A 17627-nucleotide genomic window follows, 5' to 3' on the forward strand; every position below is an offset into this window, starting at 1 on the left:
GCTATTATGACGTCCTCATCGATGTGGGAGAGCTAGGAAAGAATTTCCGTGGAATGCTGGTGCAGGGGATATTCACCTAAGTGTTCAGGCTAGTCCTTGGGGAGCAGCTGTTTATGTTGCCACTCCAGAAACCGAAACCAGTGATCCAAGGGCAGAGGCCCTGCAGCTGGCACATGAGGTGGGGTGCTCAATCGTGTGCACCGGTGGGACAGCGAAGTGACAAGCACCACAACCCACAAAAAAGGTAACAATGGCACTGAGTAACACAGGATCTTCTCTTTGTATCTGGCAGGAACAACAAAGTTAAAATACCCTAGTACCAAAATGTAGAATTAGAGCTACAACGGTCTTCAAGAGGACCTGCAATGCCGCTTCTGCCTCCCGTACCCTGGAGGCGGCACATGGGTCACGCGGTACGCTCATAATGCGAAGGGACGCACACTCGTTGACCTCTTATGGCACTGCTCCACGCTTCAGGGAGGACGCTTTCCATTAGCTATGTTTTCTGATAACGTGTGGCGCCGGCCCCGTCCAACAACAGAACTCCTTTAGATCCAAACCGACTCTTCCACTTTCCCACCGGAAGTGAAACCAGGACACGCGGACACTTTCACAATACAACAGCTGGGAATGCACTTTTCGGTAGAAAAAAACACATTTCTTCCTCCTAATTAATCAAATAAACGTCTCACTGAAGAACAGGGGCCAGCTTCGATCGGTAAACAGCCGTTACAACGACTTTTTTAATACGCGATACCATTACAACGCATGCATTACCACGCATGCGTTGTACATCGCAAAGTCATTACTACACATTTTTTTAGAATGCATGGTCATTTACCACGCATGACTTTACAACAAATTTTGTTGTAAAGGTATGTATGGTAAATGACCATGCATTCTAAAAAACATGTAGACGATCCACGATGTTGTAAGGAAACAGAGGCTTTTCCGTTTCCTCACAACGACGTGCACCGCCCCTCAGAGATGATGTGAAGCAGGAACCACGAGGAGAGAGGAACCACGAGGAGTGAGCTGTAAGGGGGATGGGCATGGGGTGTTTTCTAGGGTTTAGGGTAGTGCAGTGGTGTTTGGGTAGTGTAGGGGGTCGTGCTGGGGTAGTGTTTTAGGGTTTAGGGTAGTACAGTGGTGTTTGGGTAGTGTAGGGGGTCGTGCTGGGGTAGTATTTTAGGGTTTAGGGTAGTGCAGTAGTGTAGGGGGTCGTGCTGGGGGTAGTGTTTTAGGGTTTAGGGTATTGCAGTGGTGTTTGAGTAGTGTAGGGGGTCATGCTGGTGGTAGTGTTGTAGGGTTTAGGTAGTGCAGTGGTGTTTGGGTAGTGTAGGGGGTCGTGCCGGGGGTAGATTTAGGGATTAGGGTAGTGCAGTGGTGTTTGTGTAGTATAGGGGGTTGTACTGGGGGTAGTGTTTTAGGGTTTATGGTAGTGCAGTGGTGTTTGGGTAGTGTAAGGGGTAGTGCTGGGGTAGGGTTTTAGGGTTTAGGGTAGTGCAGTGGTGTTTGTGTAGTGTAGAGGTCGTGCTGGGGGTAGTGTTTTAGGGTTTAGGGTAGTGCAGTAGTGTTTGTGTAGTGTAGGAGGTAGTTGTTTAGGGTTTAGGGTAGTGCAGTGGTGTTTGTGTACTGTAGGGAGTCGTGCTGGGTTCTAGTGTTTTAGGGTTTAGGGTAGTGCAGTGGTGTTTGTGTAGTGTAGGGGGTCGTGTTTTAGGGTTTAGGGTCATGCAGTGGTATTTGGGTAGTGAAGGGGTCGTGCTGGGGTAGCGTTTTAGGGTTTAGGGTAGTACAGTGGTGTTTGTGTAGTGTAGGGGTAGTGCTGGGGGTAGTGTTTTAGGGTTTAGAGTAGTGCAGTAGTGTTTGTGTAGTGTAGGAGGTAGTGTTTTAGGGTTTAGGGTAGTGCAGTGGTGTTTGTGTACTGTAGGGGGTCATGTTTTAGGGTTTAGGGTCATGCAGTGGTATTTGGGTAGGGAAGGGGTCATGCTGGGGTAGTGTTTTAGGGTTTAGGGTAGTGCAGTAGTGTAGAGGGTCGTGCTGGGGGTAGTGTTTTAGGGTTTAGGGTAGTGAAGTGGTGTTTGTGTAGTGTAGGGGGTCATGCTGGGGGTAGTGTTTTATGGTTTAGGTAGTACAGTGGTGTTTGGGTAGTGTAGGGGGTCGTGCTGGGGGTAGATTTAGGGTTTAGGGTAGTGCAGTGGTGTTTGTGTAGTATAGGGGGTTGTGCTGGGGTTAGTGTTTTAGGGTTTATGGTAGTGCAGTGGTGTTTGGGTAGTGTAGGGGGTAGTGCTGGGGTAGTGTTTTAGGGTTTAGGGTAGTGCAGTGGTGTTTGTGTAGTGTAGGGGTAGTGCTGGGGGTAGTGTTTTAGGGTTTAGGGTAGTGCAGCAGTGTTTGTGTAGTGTAGGAGGTAGTGTTTTAGGGTTTAGGGTAGTGCAGTGGTGTTTGTGTACTGTAGGGGGTCCTGCTGGGTTCTAGTGTTTTAGGGTTTAGGGTAGTGCAGTGGCGTTTGTGTAGTGTAGGGGGTCGTGTTTTAGGGTTTAGGGTCGTGCAGTGGTATTTGGGTAGTGAAGGGGTCTTGCTGGGGTAGTGTTTTAGGATTTAGGGTAGTGCAGTTGTGTTTAGGTAGTAAAGGGAGTCGTGCTGGGGGTAGTGTTTTAGGGTTTAGGGTAGTGCAGTTGTGTTTGTGTAGTGTAGGGGGTCATGCTGGGGGTAGATTTAGTGTTTAGGGTAGTGCAGTGGTGTTTGTGTAGTATAGGGGGTTGTGCTGGGGATAGATTTAGGGTTTAGGGTAGTGCAGTGGTGTTTGGGTAGTGTAGGGAGTTGTGCTGGTGGTAGTGTTTTAGGGTTTAGCGTAGTGCAGTTATGTTTGGGTAGTGTAGGGTGTCGTGCTGGGGGTAGTGTTTTAGGGTTTAGGGTAGTGCGCCCAACCAGCCACAATATCCGTGGACAAAGGGGATCCTGACTCTTTTGAACGCGCTGCCAATTAAATAATTTGGGTCAAGGGCCCTACCACGTCCAAGACCTATCAATTCCTTTCTTGGGATCCCTCATATACTTGGAGAAAAAGATATATAGTTTCTCATCAATTTCAGGCGTGTGTGCCACCTTCCCCTTCAGTGAGGGCCTGGGGCATTCTGCCCTCATCCTATTCCTGACCTCCCTTTCAAGGGGTTGATGGATTTTCCCCACCACATACTCTGCCACTTTGGGGTCAGGGGTCCACTCCGCCGACCTAGGATGGTAAATTTGGAACATGTCCGAGTGGACCCCGTCCCCAACCTGGGACTGAGAGGGATGCCCTAAGTCCTTATCCTCATCGGAGGAGAAATCGTCCTCCGATACACCCTCTCCCTCTAAGGGAAACCCGCCGTCGGGGTCTACAATAGTCGTGACAGCGTCGCAATTTTCTCCGGACTCCTCCTCCTCCCGACAGGGTGCATGTTTTAGCGTTCGCGCACTCTTGAGGAAGGTCTCCGTAAGTTTATCAAATCCTTCCAAGTGCCCCACGTTATGCTTAACGGCCCTTTTATTCCCCATCTGGGAGCTACTGGGACCCGCCACCACCAGATCTGGGTCACTGAACACCCCAGGGATGCTTTTGCCAGCTTATCAACCTGATCCCTAAGAGGAGCCAGCGCCCTAGAAATAGCCAGAGAGAGGGCTTGGTCCACTGCTAGAGGGAGAAGTTGGGGGCCATTCCTCCTCCACTTTCTAATAGGAGGAGTAAAAATGGTCTTCTGGAGAAGACATGATAGCAGAGGGTGTGAGCACAGAACAAATACCCTTAAAATCCTTAAGGCAGCCCCCTCACCGGTGCTCCAACAGCTGGGCTTCACCGAAGCTGTTATGAGACGAGATTGAGGCGCAATACCAATTACCACCACCAGGTGGTGCTGGTCACTAACGTGGCTGTGTGGGTAAATCACCCGCGTAGCGGTGTCAAATTTAGGTGAGGGTTGGTCAGGAATCAAGCGGACACTAAAGGAGTGACCGGATTCCCAAACGTGCATAAAGACCAGCGGGAGCGCTCGACAGAGCTGCCTTGCTCGGACCAGATGCGCCTGACAGGATCTCACCGTGCGCAGAGCGCACAGCGGGAGAAACTGCGAGGGGGAGAATGCTCTCTGGCAAGAAACTGCTGTGCAGGGAATATGAAACAATACCAAGGCAATAAGGCTAATAACGTGCACAAGAAACCTCTATACAAACAGCAACAACGTCAGATTAAGCCAAGAATGTAAGGAAGGCACTTAACTGACGAGCAGAGAAGAAAGAGGAAGCGAAAGGGACGTCACAATATTATATACGATGAACTGTGATATGATTGGACTATAGTTGCCTTGAAGACTACCCCCCTAATGGTTCATTGGTTGTGTAGTCTTTTGTTTAATGATTGTTGTGTTATGTTTTCTTTGAACTGCTATGCAAATAAAGTGAGGAAAGATATGCATAATCCTCGCCTCCGTCCTGCCATAGAATTCATTAAACTTTATTCGATCTGATTTAGAAACATAGATCATAAACATGTACATAAAAACAGTAAATCCTCTTTCCTAATACAATACAGTGAGAATTAATTAAAACTAGTAGGTGAAAACGGGTGTTACAAAGCCCGGTTCAGAGCAACTTCAGGTTAACAGAATCGTAAAGTTCAATGCTTCGCAAGATCAGTCTCATGTATTTCGTGCAAATTACGCAATAAGAGGTCCAAGTAAGATGCAATGCTCCAATACCTGACCAGTCTGTACTATATAAAACTGCAGAAAAACTAAAAATAAAATTAGTATGGTACCATCAACAAATGAATCCTAATGTAACTAAAGTCTGTTATCACCCTTTATAGATCTCCTTTTGGTAACCCTCAAAATCTTCGATTTACTACAATGCATTTCAATGGGGTACTATCATGTATATTGGTCCCAAGATGGCTGCCAGCAATTCCAGGATGAAGTGCTGACAGCCAATCAGCTCTCACAATGAGATGGGTCATTAGGCTCCACCCAGATATTGAAACTTTTTCTTTTTCTAATTTCTTATGAACTACTGAACAGATTTACACCATTCAACAAAAAGGGATCTTTCTGAACCAAGGGCTACCTTTTTGCCAAATTTGGTGTAATTTCGTTCAGCAGTTCGGGCTGTAGCCGTGTCTAAAATTTCCTATGGGAATTAACATGGAGAAAACATGTTTTGGGACCCCCCTTTTTCCTCGGCCCCTACTTGCCGAATCACCCGGAAACTTCTAAGATAGGAACTGACCGGAGCGCCCCACGAGTTTTGAAAATTTCGTGACGATTCGTCACCCGACGCCAAGGTTATTGGGAAAAGAATGTTATGATTTTCATATGGATAATAGGTCCTAACAATAATTACCCTCTGGCGACCGCCAGTAGGTAATATTATTTTACCTACTGGCGATCGACTGTAGCTAGTTAAAGTTAGGACCTAGTTTCCATAGAAAAAGCATTTTTTGTTTTGCCAATAACTTTGGCGCCGTTTGCCGAATCCTAACGAAATGTTTAAAACTAGTTTGACACTCACTTCATCTGCTTTCCTGAAAGTTTCAGGGTGACCCGTCAATCCCGAACTGCTGAACATTGCCTGTATGAGTGAGTGAGTGGGTGTCTGAGTGGCTCTATGGATGAGTGAGTGGTTGTGTTAGTACTTAGATGGGTCTATAAATGGGTATCTGAATGGTTGTGTGGGTGTGTGAGTGGGTGTATGAGAGCTCGTCAGTGTGTGAGTGCTTCTGTGGATGATGTCATCAGTGATGTCATTTGAGATGTCCTCAGTGATGTCATGAGTGATGTCACAGACCATGTCATGAGTGATGTAATATTTGAGGTCATAAGAAGTGCATTGTAGGGCGTAAGCTAGTTAGCTCAGGTAACAATAACTGCTGAATTTCACTGATTTTGTATGAGTGAAATGTCTGCCTAACTATAGCGTCTCTGTAACCTTTGTTTTTTTTCAGTTGATATATATCAGTATATAAGCATATATAGATATAAATTCACTGAAAAAAACTAAAGTTAAGTAACTATATAGTTAGGTGTAATGTTGAGTTTTAAACTCTAAAAACAACTGAAATTCACCTGTTATAGATAAAGTTATCTCAAATAACTATAACACATGCCGTAAGATAACTAGTACTAGCGCACCTCTAGATAACTAACTAAAACTGGTGAATTTCAGTGTTGTTTTTTTTTATTACAACTGAACATTTCACCTAACTATAACTGTACTTCAACCTTTGTTTTTTCAGTGAATTTCTAGGGCTTTTTTGAAGTAAAGTAATATAGGTATTTACCTACGTTAATCCAATCCCTGTTTTACAAGAGCACCAGTTACTTACACAAGGACACATTCATTTTTGTTAGGAACAGGGAGATTAAGTGATTTCCCCAGAATCACAGGATGTTGAGCATTATTGCTGAGACTCAAACCCGGTCCCCTGAATTGAGATCGACCCCCTAGCCGTTAGGCTATATCCTCTCCCCTGCTTGACTGCAGGCCGAGCACTACAGCAACGCCTCGCAGGTAGCCAACCCCATGCTAAGCGGGGCGTTCGGTCGTGCATGGCAGGAGCATTTTTCAATTTAATATTGCTCCCCCCAAGTGAGAGCAAACTCAAGTTCCCCTACCCGAGCCTGTGCTGGCAGGGAAACCACCACGTCCAGAGCCGGCCCTGGGGAATGGGGTCCCCAGGGACATTAATGGCGCAGAGAGGAGGGCCCCTTTTTGGATACGGCCGGGCCCCAGTGAAAGGGGGCCCGGCCATTTAGATATTTGCTCGTCCCCTGGGGGATGGGGTCCCTGAGGCCAATATTGGCAGGGGGCCAAATTTAGTCTAGGGATGGGCCCCAGGGATGGGCTCCCTGGGGCCGAAGTCAGCCTGGGGAGGGGGGCGCATGCTCATCTCTCACTTCTGAAAAATGGACTGGCCTTAGGGGATGGGTTCCCTGTAGCCGTGTGTCCCCCTCCCCAAGCACAGGAGACAGAGCTTGTTAAGTTTACATTGTGCATTGGATTCATGGATCCTCCCAAGTCCTAAGATGGCTGCCACCACTTCCTGGTTGAGGTAGTGGCAGCCAAACAGATCTCTATGAAATCTTTTGGGATCAGCTGAACCTCTGCGTCCCTAGGTATACAAAGTTATTTTTTCATTAGTTGCTCAAAAACTACTAAGCAGATTTACACCAAAATATGAAAAGCACTCTTTCTGGTCCTGGATCTAGCTTTCTGTCAAATTTGGTGTAAATCCGTTCAGTCGTATAGGCTGTAGCTGTGTCTAAAGTTCCAGTGGGATAATGAATGGGTAAAACACATCTTGGAACCCCCTTTTTTCTTGGCGCCCACTTGACGTATCTCCCCAGTAACGCTGGGCATAGTGGGCGTAGTGGGGCTACGTGGAGCATCGCGTAGTGTGGCCAAATCTACGCACACTCGCGCGCTCCGTGTAGCCCCACTACGCGCCGCCCACCTCCCGCCCGCCCTCATTTTAAAATTAGTTAAAGTAAGAGAAAAGAGAAAATGCCTTACCTGCGGTGCAGCGTCCCGGGGCTCCCTCTTCCTGGTTGACAGCAACTTCTTCTCACAAATGCGCATGCGCGGACGCCCGCGCATGCGCATTTCTCGCGAGAAATGCGCATGCGCGGGCATCCGCGCATGCGCATTTGTGAGAAGAAGATGCCATCAACCAGGAAGAGGGAGCCCCGAGACACCGCACCGCAGGTAAGGCATTTTACTTACTTTAAAATTCTTTAAATTATTTTAAAATGAGGGCGGTTGGGCAGCGGGTGGCGGGCTGCTCTGCTTCGCTGTGGCGTGTGCGTATCGCTGCCTGCTATGCCTACTTCGCAAACCGCGAAGCAGGCAGCGCTAGGTACACTCCGTGGGCGGAGCGGAGCACTACGCCCGGGCTTACTTTTTATGTGCAAACTAGGCAAGAAAGTGCACTTGTTTGGAATGATTTGTGAAGATTCATCAAATGGTACCAAAGTTATTAGCAACACGAAAAATGCATTTCCTATGGAAACAAATCCTAACTATATCTACACAGTGGTGACTATAAATAGTTATAGTTAGGTCTGCATTTCCATAGGAAATGCCTGCCTGGTTTGATAACAAATTTAGCGCCATTTGATGAATCTTCATGAAAAAAGTGCTCATTAATGGCGGGCTTCTATGTGGAAAGTTTCAAGGTGATCAATCAAGTTGTGGCCGAGGAAAAGGAGATCCCAAAATGCAAGATCCCCATTCATTTTTCATAGACTTTTCTGAACAGCGCTACCAAAAAATCTGCTGAATGGAATTTCACCAAATTGGCAGGAAGTTAGAGCTTGGTGCAGAGAGCAAACTTTCTGGATCTGGTGTAAATCAGTTAAGTAGTTTAAAAAAATTAGGATGCGAAAATATCTGTATATCTAGACGATGGGGTTTGAGGGACTCTCGCGAGAATTCTTATTGTCCCCAGGGGCTTTTTATTTTAGCTTTGACCATCTTGCTCAGATGGGAGCAAGGCTCTGATTGGCTGCCAAGATCATGAAGAACAATGTTGCAGGCAGCCATTAGAGGACTCAGGAACTCTGTCCCCTTTCCTGAAATGGTATTAAAAATAAATATAAGGGGGAAGGGTAGGGACACCCTCCCCCATAGGCCTTGTTTGGGGCCCCAGAAGGAGCCCCTTCAGGCCCAAAAGGGAAACAACATTGGGTATTTTTGCCACAAGCCTGCTGCAATCCCGCCAGTGTTATAATTAACTGTTTTCTACATAGGACAACTTTGCCTGCCACATTGAAAATAGCTTTTGGGTGCTAGTGACTGTGTGGTCATGTTAACATCACATTTGTACACGTCCTTATTTTAAATATCATGCTCCTTGTCTTCTGGGCTGCAAGGAAAACACAGGGAAGACTTAATAAAGTTTAAATAGAAGGTTGTGTCCTGTGAAAAGGGTTTATTGCGACAGGTCATATTGCAGTTTTTACAGTGCTAAACTCAGGCTACAATGGAAGACCCAAAGCCTAGTTTGCACTGCCACTGTAGTGGATTGCACAATATGTGTTGCATTCAACTAGTGGCGTTTAACTTTCAGGTACTGAGTAAACTTTGTACCATATAGTAGGGCAATGAAGTAGCCACAGAAATATAAAATACTCCAAACGTTGACCCATATATGTAGCAATAAATGCACGAGTAAAGTGAGCAATCTCAACCCTTCCAATGTATTGTCATGGGAATTGTATCCAAGGGGAAAATTTGAAGGAAATGATGCAAAATTATTAATAATATAGCATGATAATAAAGGAATTTGGCCAAAAACTACAAATGTACCTGTGTTGATCCATTTCATTCACCCTTTCCATCTGCTTTCTTTCTTTTTACGCTTCATTCTTTCCTTCTATCAACACCCTTTTTTGTTTTATGTGTATTTCATTCTTTCTTTCTTTCAATCTTTCTTTCCTTTTGTCTATTCATCTCTCATTCCATCAGTCTTTTTTCTATCTTTCTATCCTTTTATTCTTATGCTGCTTCAGGTATTCTCTCACACATTCTTTACATCTTTTCTTTTTGTATTCCTTCCATTCTTTAATTCTTTCTTTCTCTTCTTGCATTAAATTGCCTATCCTTTCATCTCACATTTTTTGATATTTTTCTGCTTTCTTTCTTTTCTTTCATGTGTCTTTTTATTTCATTGATCTTTCATTTTCTTCTTTCATCCTTCATTCTTTCTTTTCTTTTGACAATAACTTATTTTTGTCATTTTAATAATTTATCTTTCTTTCTAACAACGTTTTAGGCTGCTTTTAAAAAGGTTTTCTTTTGGCCCCCGTCCCACAACTGTATTATTATGGTTATTTCAAGCAGAGTTTATTAGTTTTAACCTGTGACTTTGCATGACCTGCATGGCAAAGGTAAATGTTGGGAAGGACCATAAAACAATTGTATCTGCCTCAGTGACACCCCCTTAAGCTGTTCTAGTGGGTGGTTCACTAGGCCCTTGTAGTAGAGACTAATAGACAAGCTAAATATGCAAATTAGGAACATGCCAATGTTTTAAATGGGGGGCATAGGCACCTTGCTACTGGTTGGCAGGGGTAAAGTGCACAGAGTTCGAAAGACAGCAAAAGTATAGGGTGCAGCAAACAGACATCTGATGGCCACTTTAGCATTACATGTGTTCAGACCTGTTCTTCTCTGAGAGCAAATAATTTACAAATGGAGCCATTCCCTCCGCAAGCCACTTGCACACAGAGTGATGGTGTATATCTTGTAGCAGAACGTAATACAGCACAGGTGTATGGAAAAAACTGAGGCACAACATCCATGTGTATGTGGTAATGCAATCATGCTTTCTTTTTTAGTTTTAACATTTAAGTTTATTAATCAATGTTCCAATGTAATACAAAATAAGAAAACAGCAAATACATAAAATATACATTGGAATAATACGAAAAGCAATAAAGGCAATTCAATAAAACTGTAAAAGGGGAGGAAAGAAAGGGTGAGGAGGGGGAGGGTAAAGATAAGAGAGGAACAAGAGAAAGGAAACTATTATAATAAATGTAATATTATTATAAACTTCAAGAAAAACAGTACACATGAGTATTCGCTGTAAATGGAAAAAACAATGTTGTCAATCAAGTTGCAGAAGGAAAAAACATCAAAGGGAATATTAATAAGGGTCTTTGTGAATTTAGTTAAAAGACAACAAGGGTATCATGGAGGTTTCCGTACTTCATCAGGAGTTAGAACTAATGGAGCATTTTGTGAGGCGATATAAGTTAAATATGTAGAGATAGGTAGCCATAAACGGTCTCTTTTGATAGCTACAGAGATAGGGGAATTGAAACTGGTGTCAAGTCGATGATGGAAACAGACTGCATTCCACCAGGCTTTAAAGGAAACTTTATCGGCTTGTTTCCAGTTAGAAGTTATTAAGTTAAGAGCTATTGCCAATAACAAATCTAGTAATTTCAAATTAGAAGGCGATTGGGGGCAATGAGGTGAAAGAGAGCCTAGAAAAATATTACCTGGAGAAAAAGGAATGTTTGTTTTCAAAATGTTGTTAATTTGAGACCAGACTGATTGCCAAAAACTGTTTACAGAAGTGCAGTGAAAAAGCATATGTAATAAGTCAGCATTTGTGGCAGAGCAAGACCAACAGGATGGAGAGGCATCTGTGTTGAAGGAGGCCAATTTTGCGGGGGTAAATAAGAGGCGTTGATAAATAAAATAAAGGGTTTGAGATGTATTAGCACCTCTGGACGTCTTATGGATTTTGAGCCACAACTTGTCCCAAAGAGGGATTGTCCAACACTCAAGAAAATCTTTCTCCCAAGCCAATTCAACTTTTGTTTTGCTCCTATCAGAGGAAAAAGATAGGCTATTATAGAGAGCAGAGGCTGAAGAAGAACTAGATAGTAAGGGATAAAGCCTGGAGCATCTGGAGGAAGGGGAAGACGTAGTCGGTAAAGAGAAAAGATATTGGCAGAGCGAAGGATATAGTCGATCATATTGAGCTTTACATGAAGATGGTAAGGAAACTTGTGTCTGAAGCTCCGAAAAAGATAAAGGGGTGTTGTTAATTACTAATTGAGAAATCCAAAGCAGACCCCTAGATCTCCAAGATTTACAGTAAAAGGTACGATTATTAATCCTTAATAGATTGTTATGCCAGATGGGTTGTTGATTTAATGAGGTAAACAAAGGATAAGAGGATGGTAGTAATGGAACAAGAAGTTTACGTGTATGGGAGATGACTGGAGTTCGAAAAGATGAGATATTGTTGGTAAAGGATAGAGATTCGTTAAAATGAAAAGGTGATAAAAAGTAATTTTCTATATTCAACCAAATGGGCGAAGGAGTAGTCTGATCGAGAGAAAGCCAACGGGAAGATTGTTTTAATGAAAAGGCATAATGATATTGTTTGAAGTCAGGGAATTTAAGACCGCCAGAAGATTTGTCTTTCTTTAGAGAGGACAGAGCTATTCGGGAAGGTTTGTTTTTCCACAGAAATTTCATTAGGAGACTATCAATTTTTTTAAAGTAAAAGTCAGGAATATGTACAGGAATCATGGAAATAATATATAACACTATGGGGGAGAGCATCATTTTAATGGAATCTAGTCGTCCCCACCAAGATAGAAAAAGTGGATGCCAGCGATCGATAGAGTCAGATAGAACTTTGATTATGTGATCAAAATTTAATTTAAGCGTTTCCGGAATGTTTGAAGAAAACCACAGGCCCAGGTACTTTATCTTAGAAGTTTGCCACGAAAAACCCGTAGGAATGAAATCTTGTTTATTGCAAAGCACATTTAAAGGAAGAACTTCAAATTTTTCTGAGTTAAGCCGGTATCCGGATAATTGAGAAAAGATGTCAACTTGTTGTAGAAAAGACGGAATGGATATAGAAGGATTAGAACAATATAAAAGAATGTCATCCGCATATACAGACATTTTAACATGGGAGGTATCAAGCTGGAAACCGGTAATTTGAGCGTCTTGTCTAATTTTAGTTAAAAAGGGTTCTAAAGCAATTATAAATAAAAGAGGAGAGAGGGGACAACCTTGATGCACTACTCTCAAAAGAGGAAAATAGTCTGAGATTTTACCGTTAACAAAAATAGAGGCTTTAGGGCCCGAATACAATAACAAAATCAAGGATATTAATTGAGAAGGGAGTCCTATCCATTTAAGGGCTTGGAACATAAAATCCCATCCAATCCTGTCAAATGCTTTCTCCGCATCCAGCGCTATGGCAGCGATAGGATACTCAAGAGAAGAAGCTTTGCTAAGGATGTTGAAAAAGACTCTAGATTTATCGGAAGATAGACGACCTTTTACGAAACCTGATTGTTGAGGTCCAATTAGATTAGGTAGGATGGGGTCAAGGCGAAGAGCAAGAATTTTTGCAAAGATTTTATAATCAAGGTTGACTAGAGAAATTGGTCGATAATTTTTACAAAGAATAGGGTCTTTGTTATCTTTGGGAATTAAGCAAATTAAGGCTTCCTGAAATTTACCAGAAGAAGCACCACTTGTAATAAAGGAATTGAAGAGTAAAAGAAGATGCGGGAGAAGTAAATTAGAAAATTGCGCATAGAATTCAATTGTAAATCCATCTGGACCTGGAGCCTTCCCTCTCTTTAGAACAGATATTGCATGCGTAATTTCAGAAAGAGTGATGTCCAATTCCAAAGAGGAGAAGTCAGTATCCTGAGGTGGAAGATGTTCAATAGATTCAAAATAGGCAGAAAGACTAGATAGAGTCGGTTGCTGTTCAGGAGTATATAAATTCTTATAAAAGGAAACAAATTCATTTAAAATGTCATCATCCTTAAATAAAGAGGTACCAGCATTGTTCCGTATGGACTCTATTTTAGTTCGATCACATTGTACTTTCAAATAGTGTGCCAAAACTTCCCCATTTTATTTTGACCTCCATAATAACGAGCACTGCTCTTTAAAAGATAAGAAGAGGCTGCTTCAGTGGACGATTTATTAAATTTGAATTTTGCGTCAATACGTTTTTTTAATGAAGATTCAGGATTTGAATGATAATAATCGTATTCAAGTTGTTTAATTTCTGTAAGCATTTGAGAAGTTTTAGCTTGAAAGGATTTCTTTTTGCGGGATACAAAATTTATAATAAAGCCTCTGGCTGCTGCTTTAAAAGAGTCCCAAATCATAACTGGGGAAGAGTCTGAAACAGAATTGAGGGAAAAGCATTCGGAAGCAAACAAGTTGAATTAGCTTGTGAGGTTAGAATCAGACAACAAAGTATTGTTAAATCGCCATCTACGTGTATGCGGAATAGAGGGTAACAAATCAAAATCAACAAAAAGTGAAGCATGATCCGAAATTAGAATGGAACCAATTTCAGAGTGAGAAACGTGTTGGGATAAGATTTACTAAAAAAGAGGTAATCTATTCGGGATTGAGAATGATGAGCAGGAGAGTAAAAGCTGTATTCTCGAGTATCAGGGTTACAAAGCCTCCAAATGTCAACCAAGGATTTGCGACGTATGGCAGAAGTAAATTGGGAGTGCATCTTGGTGTTAGAGAATCTAACAGAAGAGTGTCTATCTAATATGGGATCAAAACCCTGATTGCAATCTCCTCCAAAAATAATGTATTCATCATCCAGCAAGAGAAGCTTCTCCGAAATTAGAGTCCAAAAAGAATTATCCACAATAACTGGAGCATAGGTGTTAAAAAGGACTAAAGGAATTTGGTTTATGAGTAGCTTGATTATTATCCAGTGACCCTCCAAATCACATTCTTGATGAATAACTGAAACCTGGTATTTTTTATGGCATAAAATAGATACTCCATTTTTCTTCCCAAGACTTGGAGAAGAAAGAACATTACCAACCCAACCTTGTTTCAATTTAGATGATTCAGTATCAGATAGGTGTGTCTCTTGAAGTAGAGCTATGTCAACCTTTAACTTGGTTAAGTGGGTTAATATTCGTTGTCTTTTTATAGGATTATTTATTCCCTTAACATTCCATGTAACAACTCTAAATGGAACCTGATAAAATTAATTCTAACAATTGCTTTGCAAACATTAAAAGAGTCAAGCACAATACTAAAAGACTGGTAGAATTTAGAACAAATATGCAACTGATTAGATTCAACTCGAACAAGTATCATGTAGGTAATGGAAAAACTAAATACAATATTACAAAAATGATAAATATTAGAATAACAAACAGTAAATTGGAAAATGCACATTAGAAAAAGAGAGAGGAAAGGAAGAGAGAGACTATCATCAAAAGTGGAAAAAAGAAGAAAAAAGAAAGGGAGAAGAAAAAGAAAATAGGAAGAGAAAAAGAAGAAAAAGAAAGAAAAGAAAGAGGGAGAAGAAAGAAGGGAACATGGAACAGAAATACAAAACATGTAAAACGCTATTTGGAAAAGCGTAAAAATGTCAAAAAGACATACCACAGGAAAACAATGAGAGTGGGGATGGAGGAACCACATAAGGGAAAACACACACCGAACGGGAGACTCCAAGAGGACGCAGCAAAGGAAGAACAGTCCCCGGGCAAAGGACGAGGAAGTCACACATCAAAAGGATCACAAAGACTGCACCTAACAGAAAAAAGAGAAAAAATACATTAGAAAAATACTTCAAGCCATAACAAAAAACAGCAAAAAGGGGGATCAAAATAGACAATGATAGGCAAACAAAAAGTAAAAATAATGAGACAATCCGCTTGATTATGAACGGGAAGTGTCCATAGAACCATCTCTGCAAGATTTGAGGAAATGCTGAAGAAGTGTAGGATCTTCATAGTTCGTCGTTTTGTTGTTGTAGGTCACTTTAAAGAGACAAGGGTGAAACAGTCCGTATCGTGCATTCAGGGCACGGAGAGCAGGTCTCATGTCCAAAAATTGTTTGCGACGATCCGCAGTAGCCTTAGCGTAATCCTGAGCAAAAAAGAGATTGGAACCATTCCAGAAAATGTTCCCCTTTTGCTTGGCAGCCTGAATAACTTTAATCAGGTCGGTATACTCTAGGAAGTACAAGATAACACCCCTAGGTTTCGCCGAAGATGAAGAGAAATTGGTAGAACGAGGAAGCTGACCCAAACGGTGTGCTCGCTGAATATTCAACGGAGGCGAACTTGGAAGACCAAGGAGTGTTGGCAGGAAGGATTGAAAGAAGGATATAGGATTAGTACCTTCAAGACCTTCCACAAGGCCATAAATACGTAGGTTATTACGTCGATTACGATTTTCCAAATTTTCGATCTGTTGCTTAAGAGAATGTATTTCCTTATGCATTCCCGGAACTTGGTCAGAAATTTCCTGTACTGAGGTCATTCTCCTTTCAAGATCCGCAACTTTCTGTTCAGTATGCGACCAATTATCTTTTAGATTCTGAAGACGAGCATTTGTTTCAGCCATGTAGGGTTTAAGAGAGCGTATTTCTTCAAGAAGAAGCTCCATGGAAATGGACGAGGCTGTGTTCATAGGAGAGGGAGGATTCGCCTTTACCCGTTTTCCTGGGGTGGAAGGTGATTTAGAGTTAGGTTTGGTGCCGGGACGAGGCATATTAGGAGATGAGCTTTTTATTCCAGTTGAGTCAGTAGCTACTTCCTCCATAGTATCCTGTAAAACAATGAAAGGATTATTTTCCTCCAATGGCCCGGAAGTGACATTTATATGTTGTGTGCTGCTACGGTTAGAACGAGCCATCATTGCCAAAAAATACGAAAGGTGAGAATATTGGTAGAAGAGCACAAAATCTCAAAAAGGTGTCAGCAGTAAATACTGAAAATTTTTTTGAGGAACACTGAAAGGTCAGCTAAAAACGTGTTAGAGATAAAACCTCATGTATCAATTATGAGTGGAAATGAGCAACAATATCAACCAAGTTGTGGAAAAATCGAATATGCAGGCATAAGCAACAAGCTAAGATTCAAAATGGAGTCCAGGATAAACATTGAGCCGAAGAAAATTCTCCTCAGAATTAAAAAATAATCAAGTTACCAAGCGGAATGGAGGACATCCTAAATTGAGGAGATAGATGACCTCTATAATCCCCTCAAGGCAGTGAAAGTCATTGCAGGCAGAAAAAACAAATCTTAGCGGGAAGCAGGGAGAGCATGTAGGCACAAAATGGCGGCCGCAACTTAGCGCTGGGTCGGGGCTGATATTGGAAGTTGAAAAAACATTGTAGAAGCTCACCCCCGTATCTCCGCTCAGCCGCCCATGTTTTGAGGAGGAATTCCGCCGCTGCCAGGAACGGTCCACGCGGTCCTGTAGACGCGGTGTGCGCCCGGGGGAGTTCCGTCGCCTCACGCTCTCACGGAGCCTCCCAGAGCAGCGGCCATTCCCGTCTGCGCCTAAGCCACACCCCCCCGCAATCATGCTTTCTAAATCCCAAAACTTGTATCTGTATATAATGGCTATTTTTCTTTGTGATGGATGGTACTGTTCATTGCAAGCATCAGAAGATTTAGGGATGATTTCAAATCCACATTCTCAGGCGATATCCAATACCATCTGAACAATGTTTGATAATCCCAAGCAATTCATGCTCACTTGCATGTTATGTGCCTACGTGATCCTGGAACTTGGCTTCCCAAATTTTTCAAACATAGTCGCATTACTACACAATTTTCAGTTCAGATGTTGTTATAATTGATTGTGAGGTTTGTTTAAAAGAAGCATTATTTATTTCATGCCGTCATATTTCTTCTTAAGAGTCTTCACCTACACCATTTCTAAAATGAAACTTAAGAATGCAAACATCTGATAAATTCTACAGTCATAGCTAACAGTATATTACTGTTGACATGCATCAGAAACACAGTATTATTTAATGTGGAAATGCTGGAAAGATAGCTCAGTGAGTTATACTCTTGGTCTGACATCTATGTGAGACCTCCAAATCATAAGCGGCAGTCTCACTATACAAACTCAGCACGATTGGCAAATTGGGTGTCTCTATATTTAGTAATCAAGTCATCTCTTACGTACAGTGCTTAGAGATGGCAACATTGGAGTACTCAGCACTTTACAAAAACACACGTTTTATGGACAGGAAAAAAGACCCTGATTAAAATTTGCGAGGGCAATATGCTTACTCTTCACCCCTTTTTAAA

The sequence above is a fragment of the Triturus cristatus genome, chromosome 2_2 (genome assembly GCF_964204655.1).
Source record: "Triturus cristatus chromosome 2_2, aTriCri1.1, whole genome shotgun sequence".
NCBI classification, from domain to species: Eukaryota; Metazoa; Chordata; class Amphibia; order Caudata; family Salamandridae; genus Triturus; species Triturus cristatus.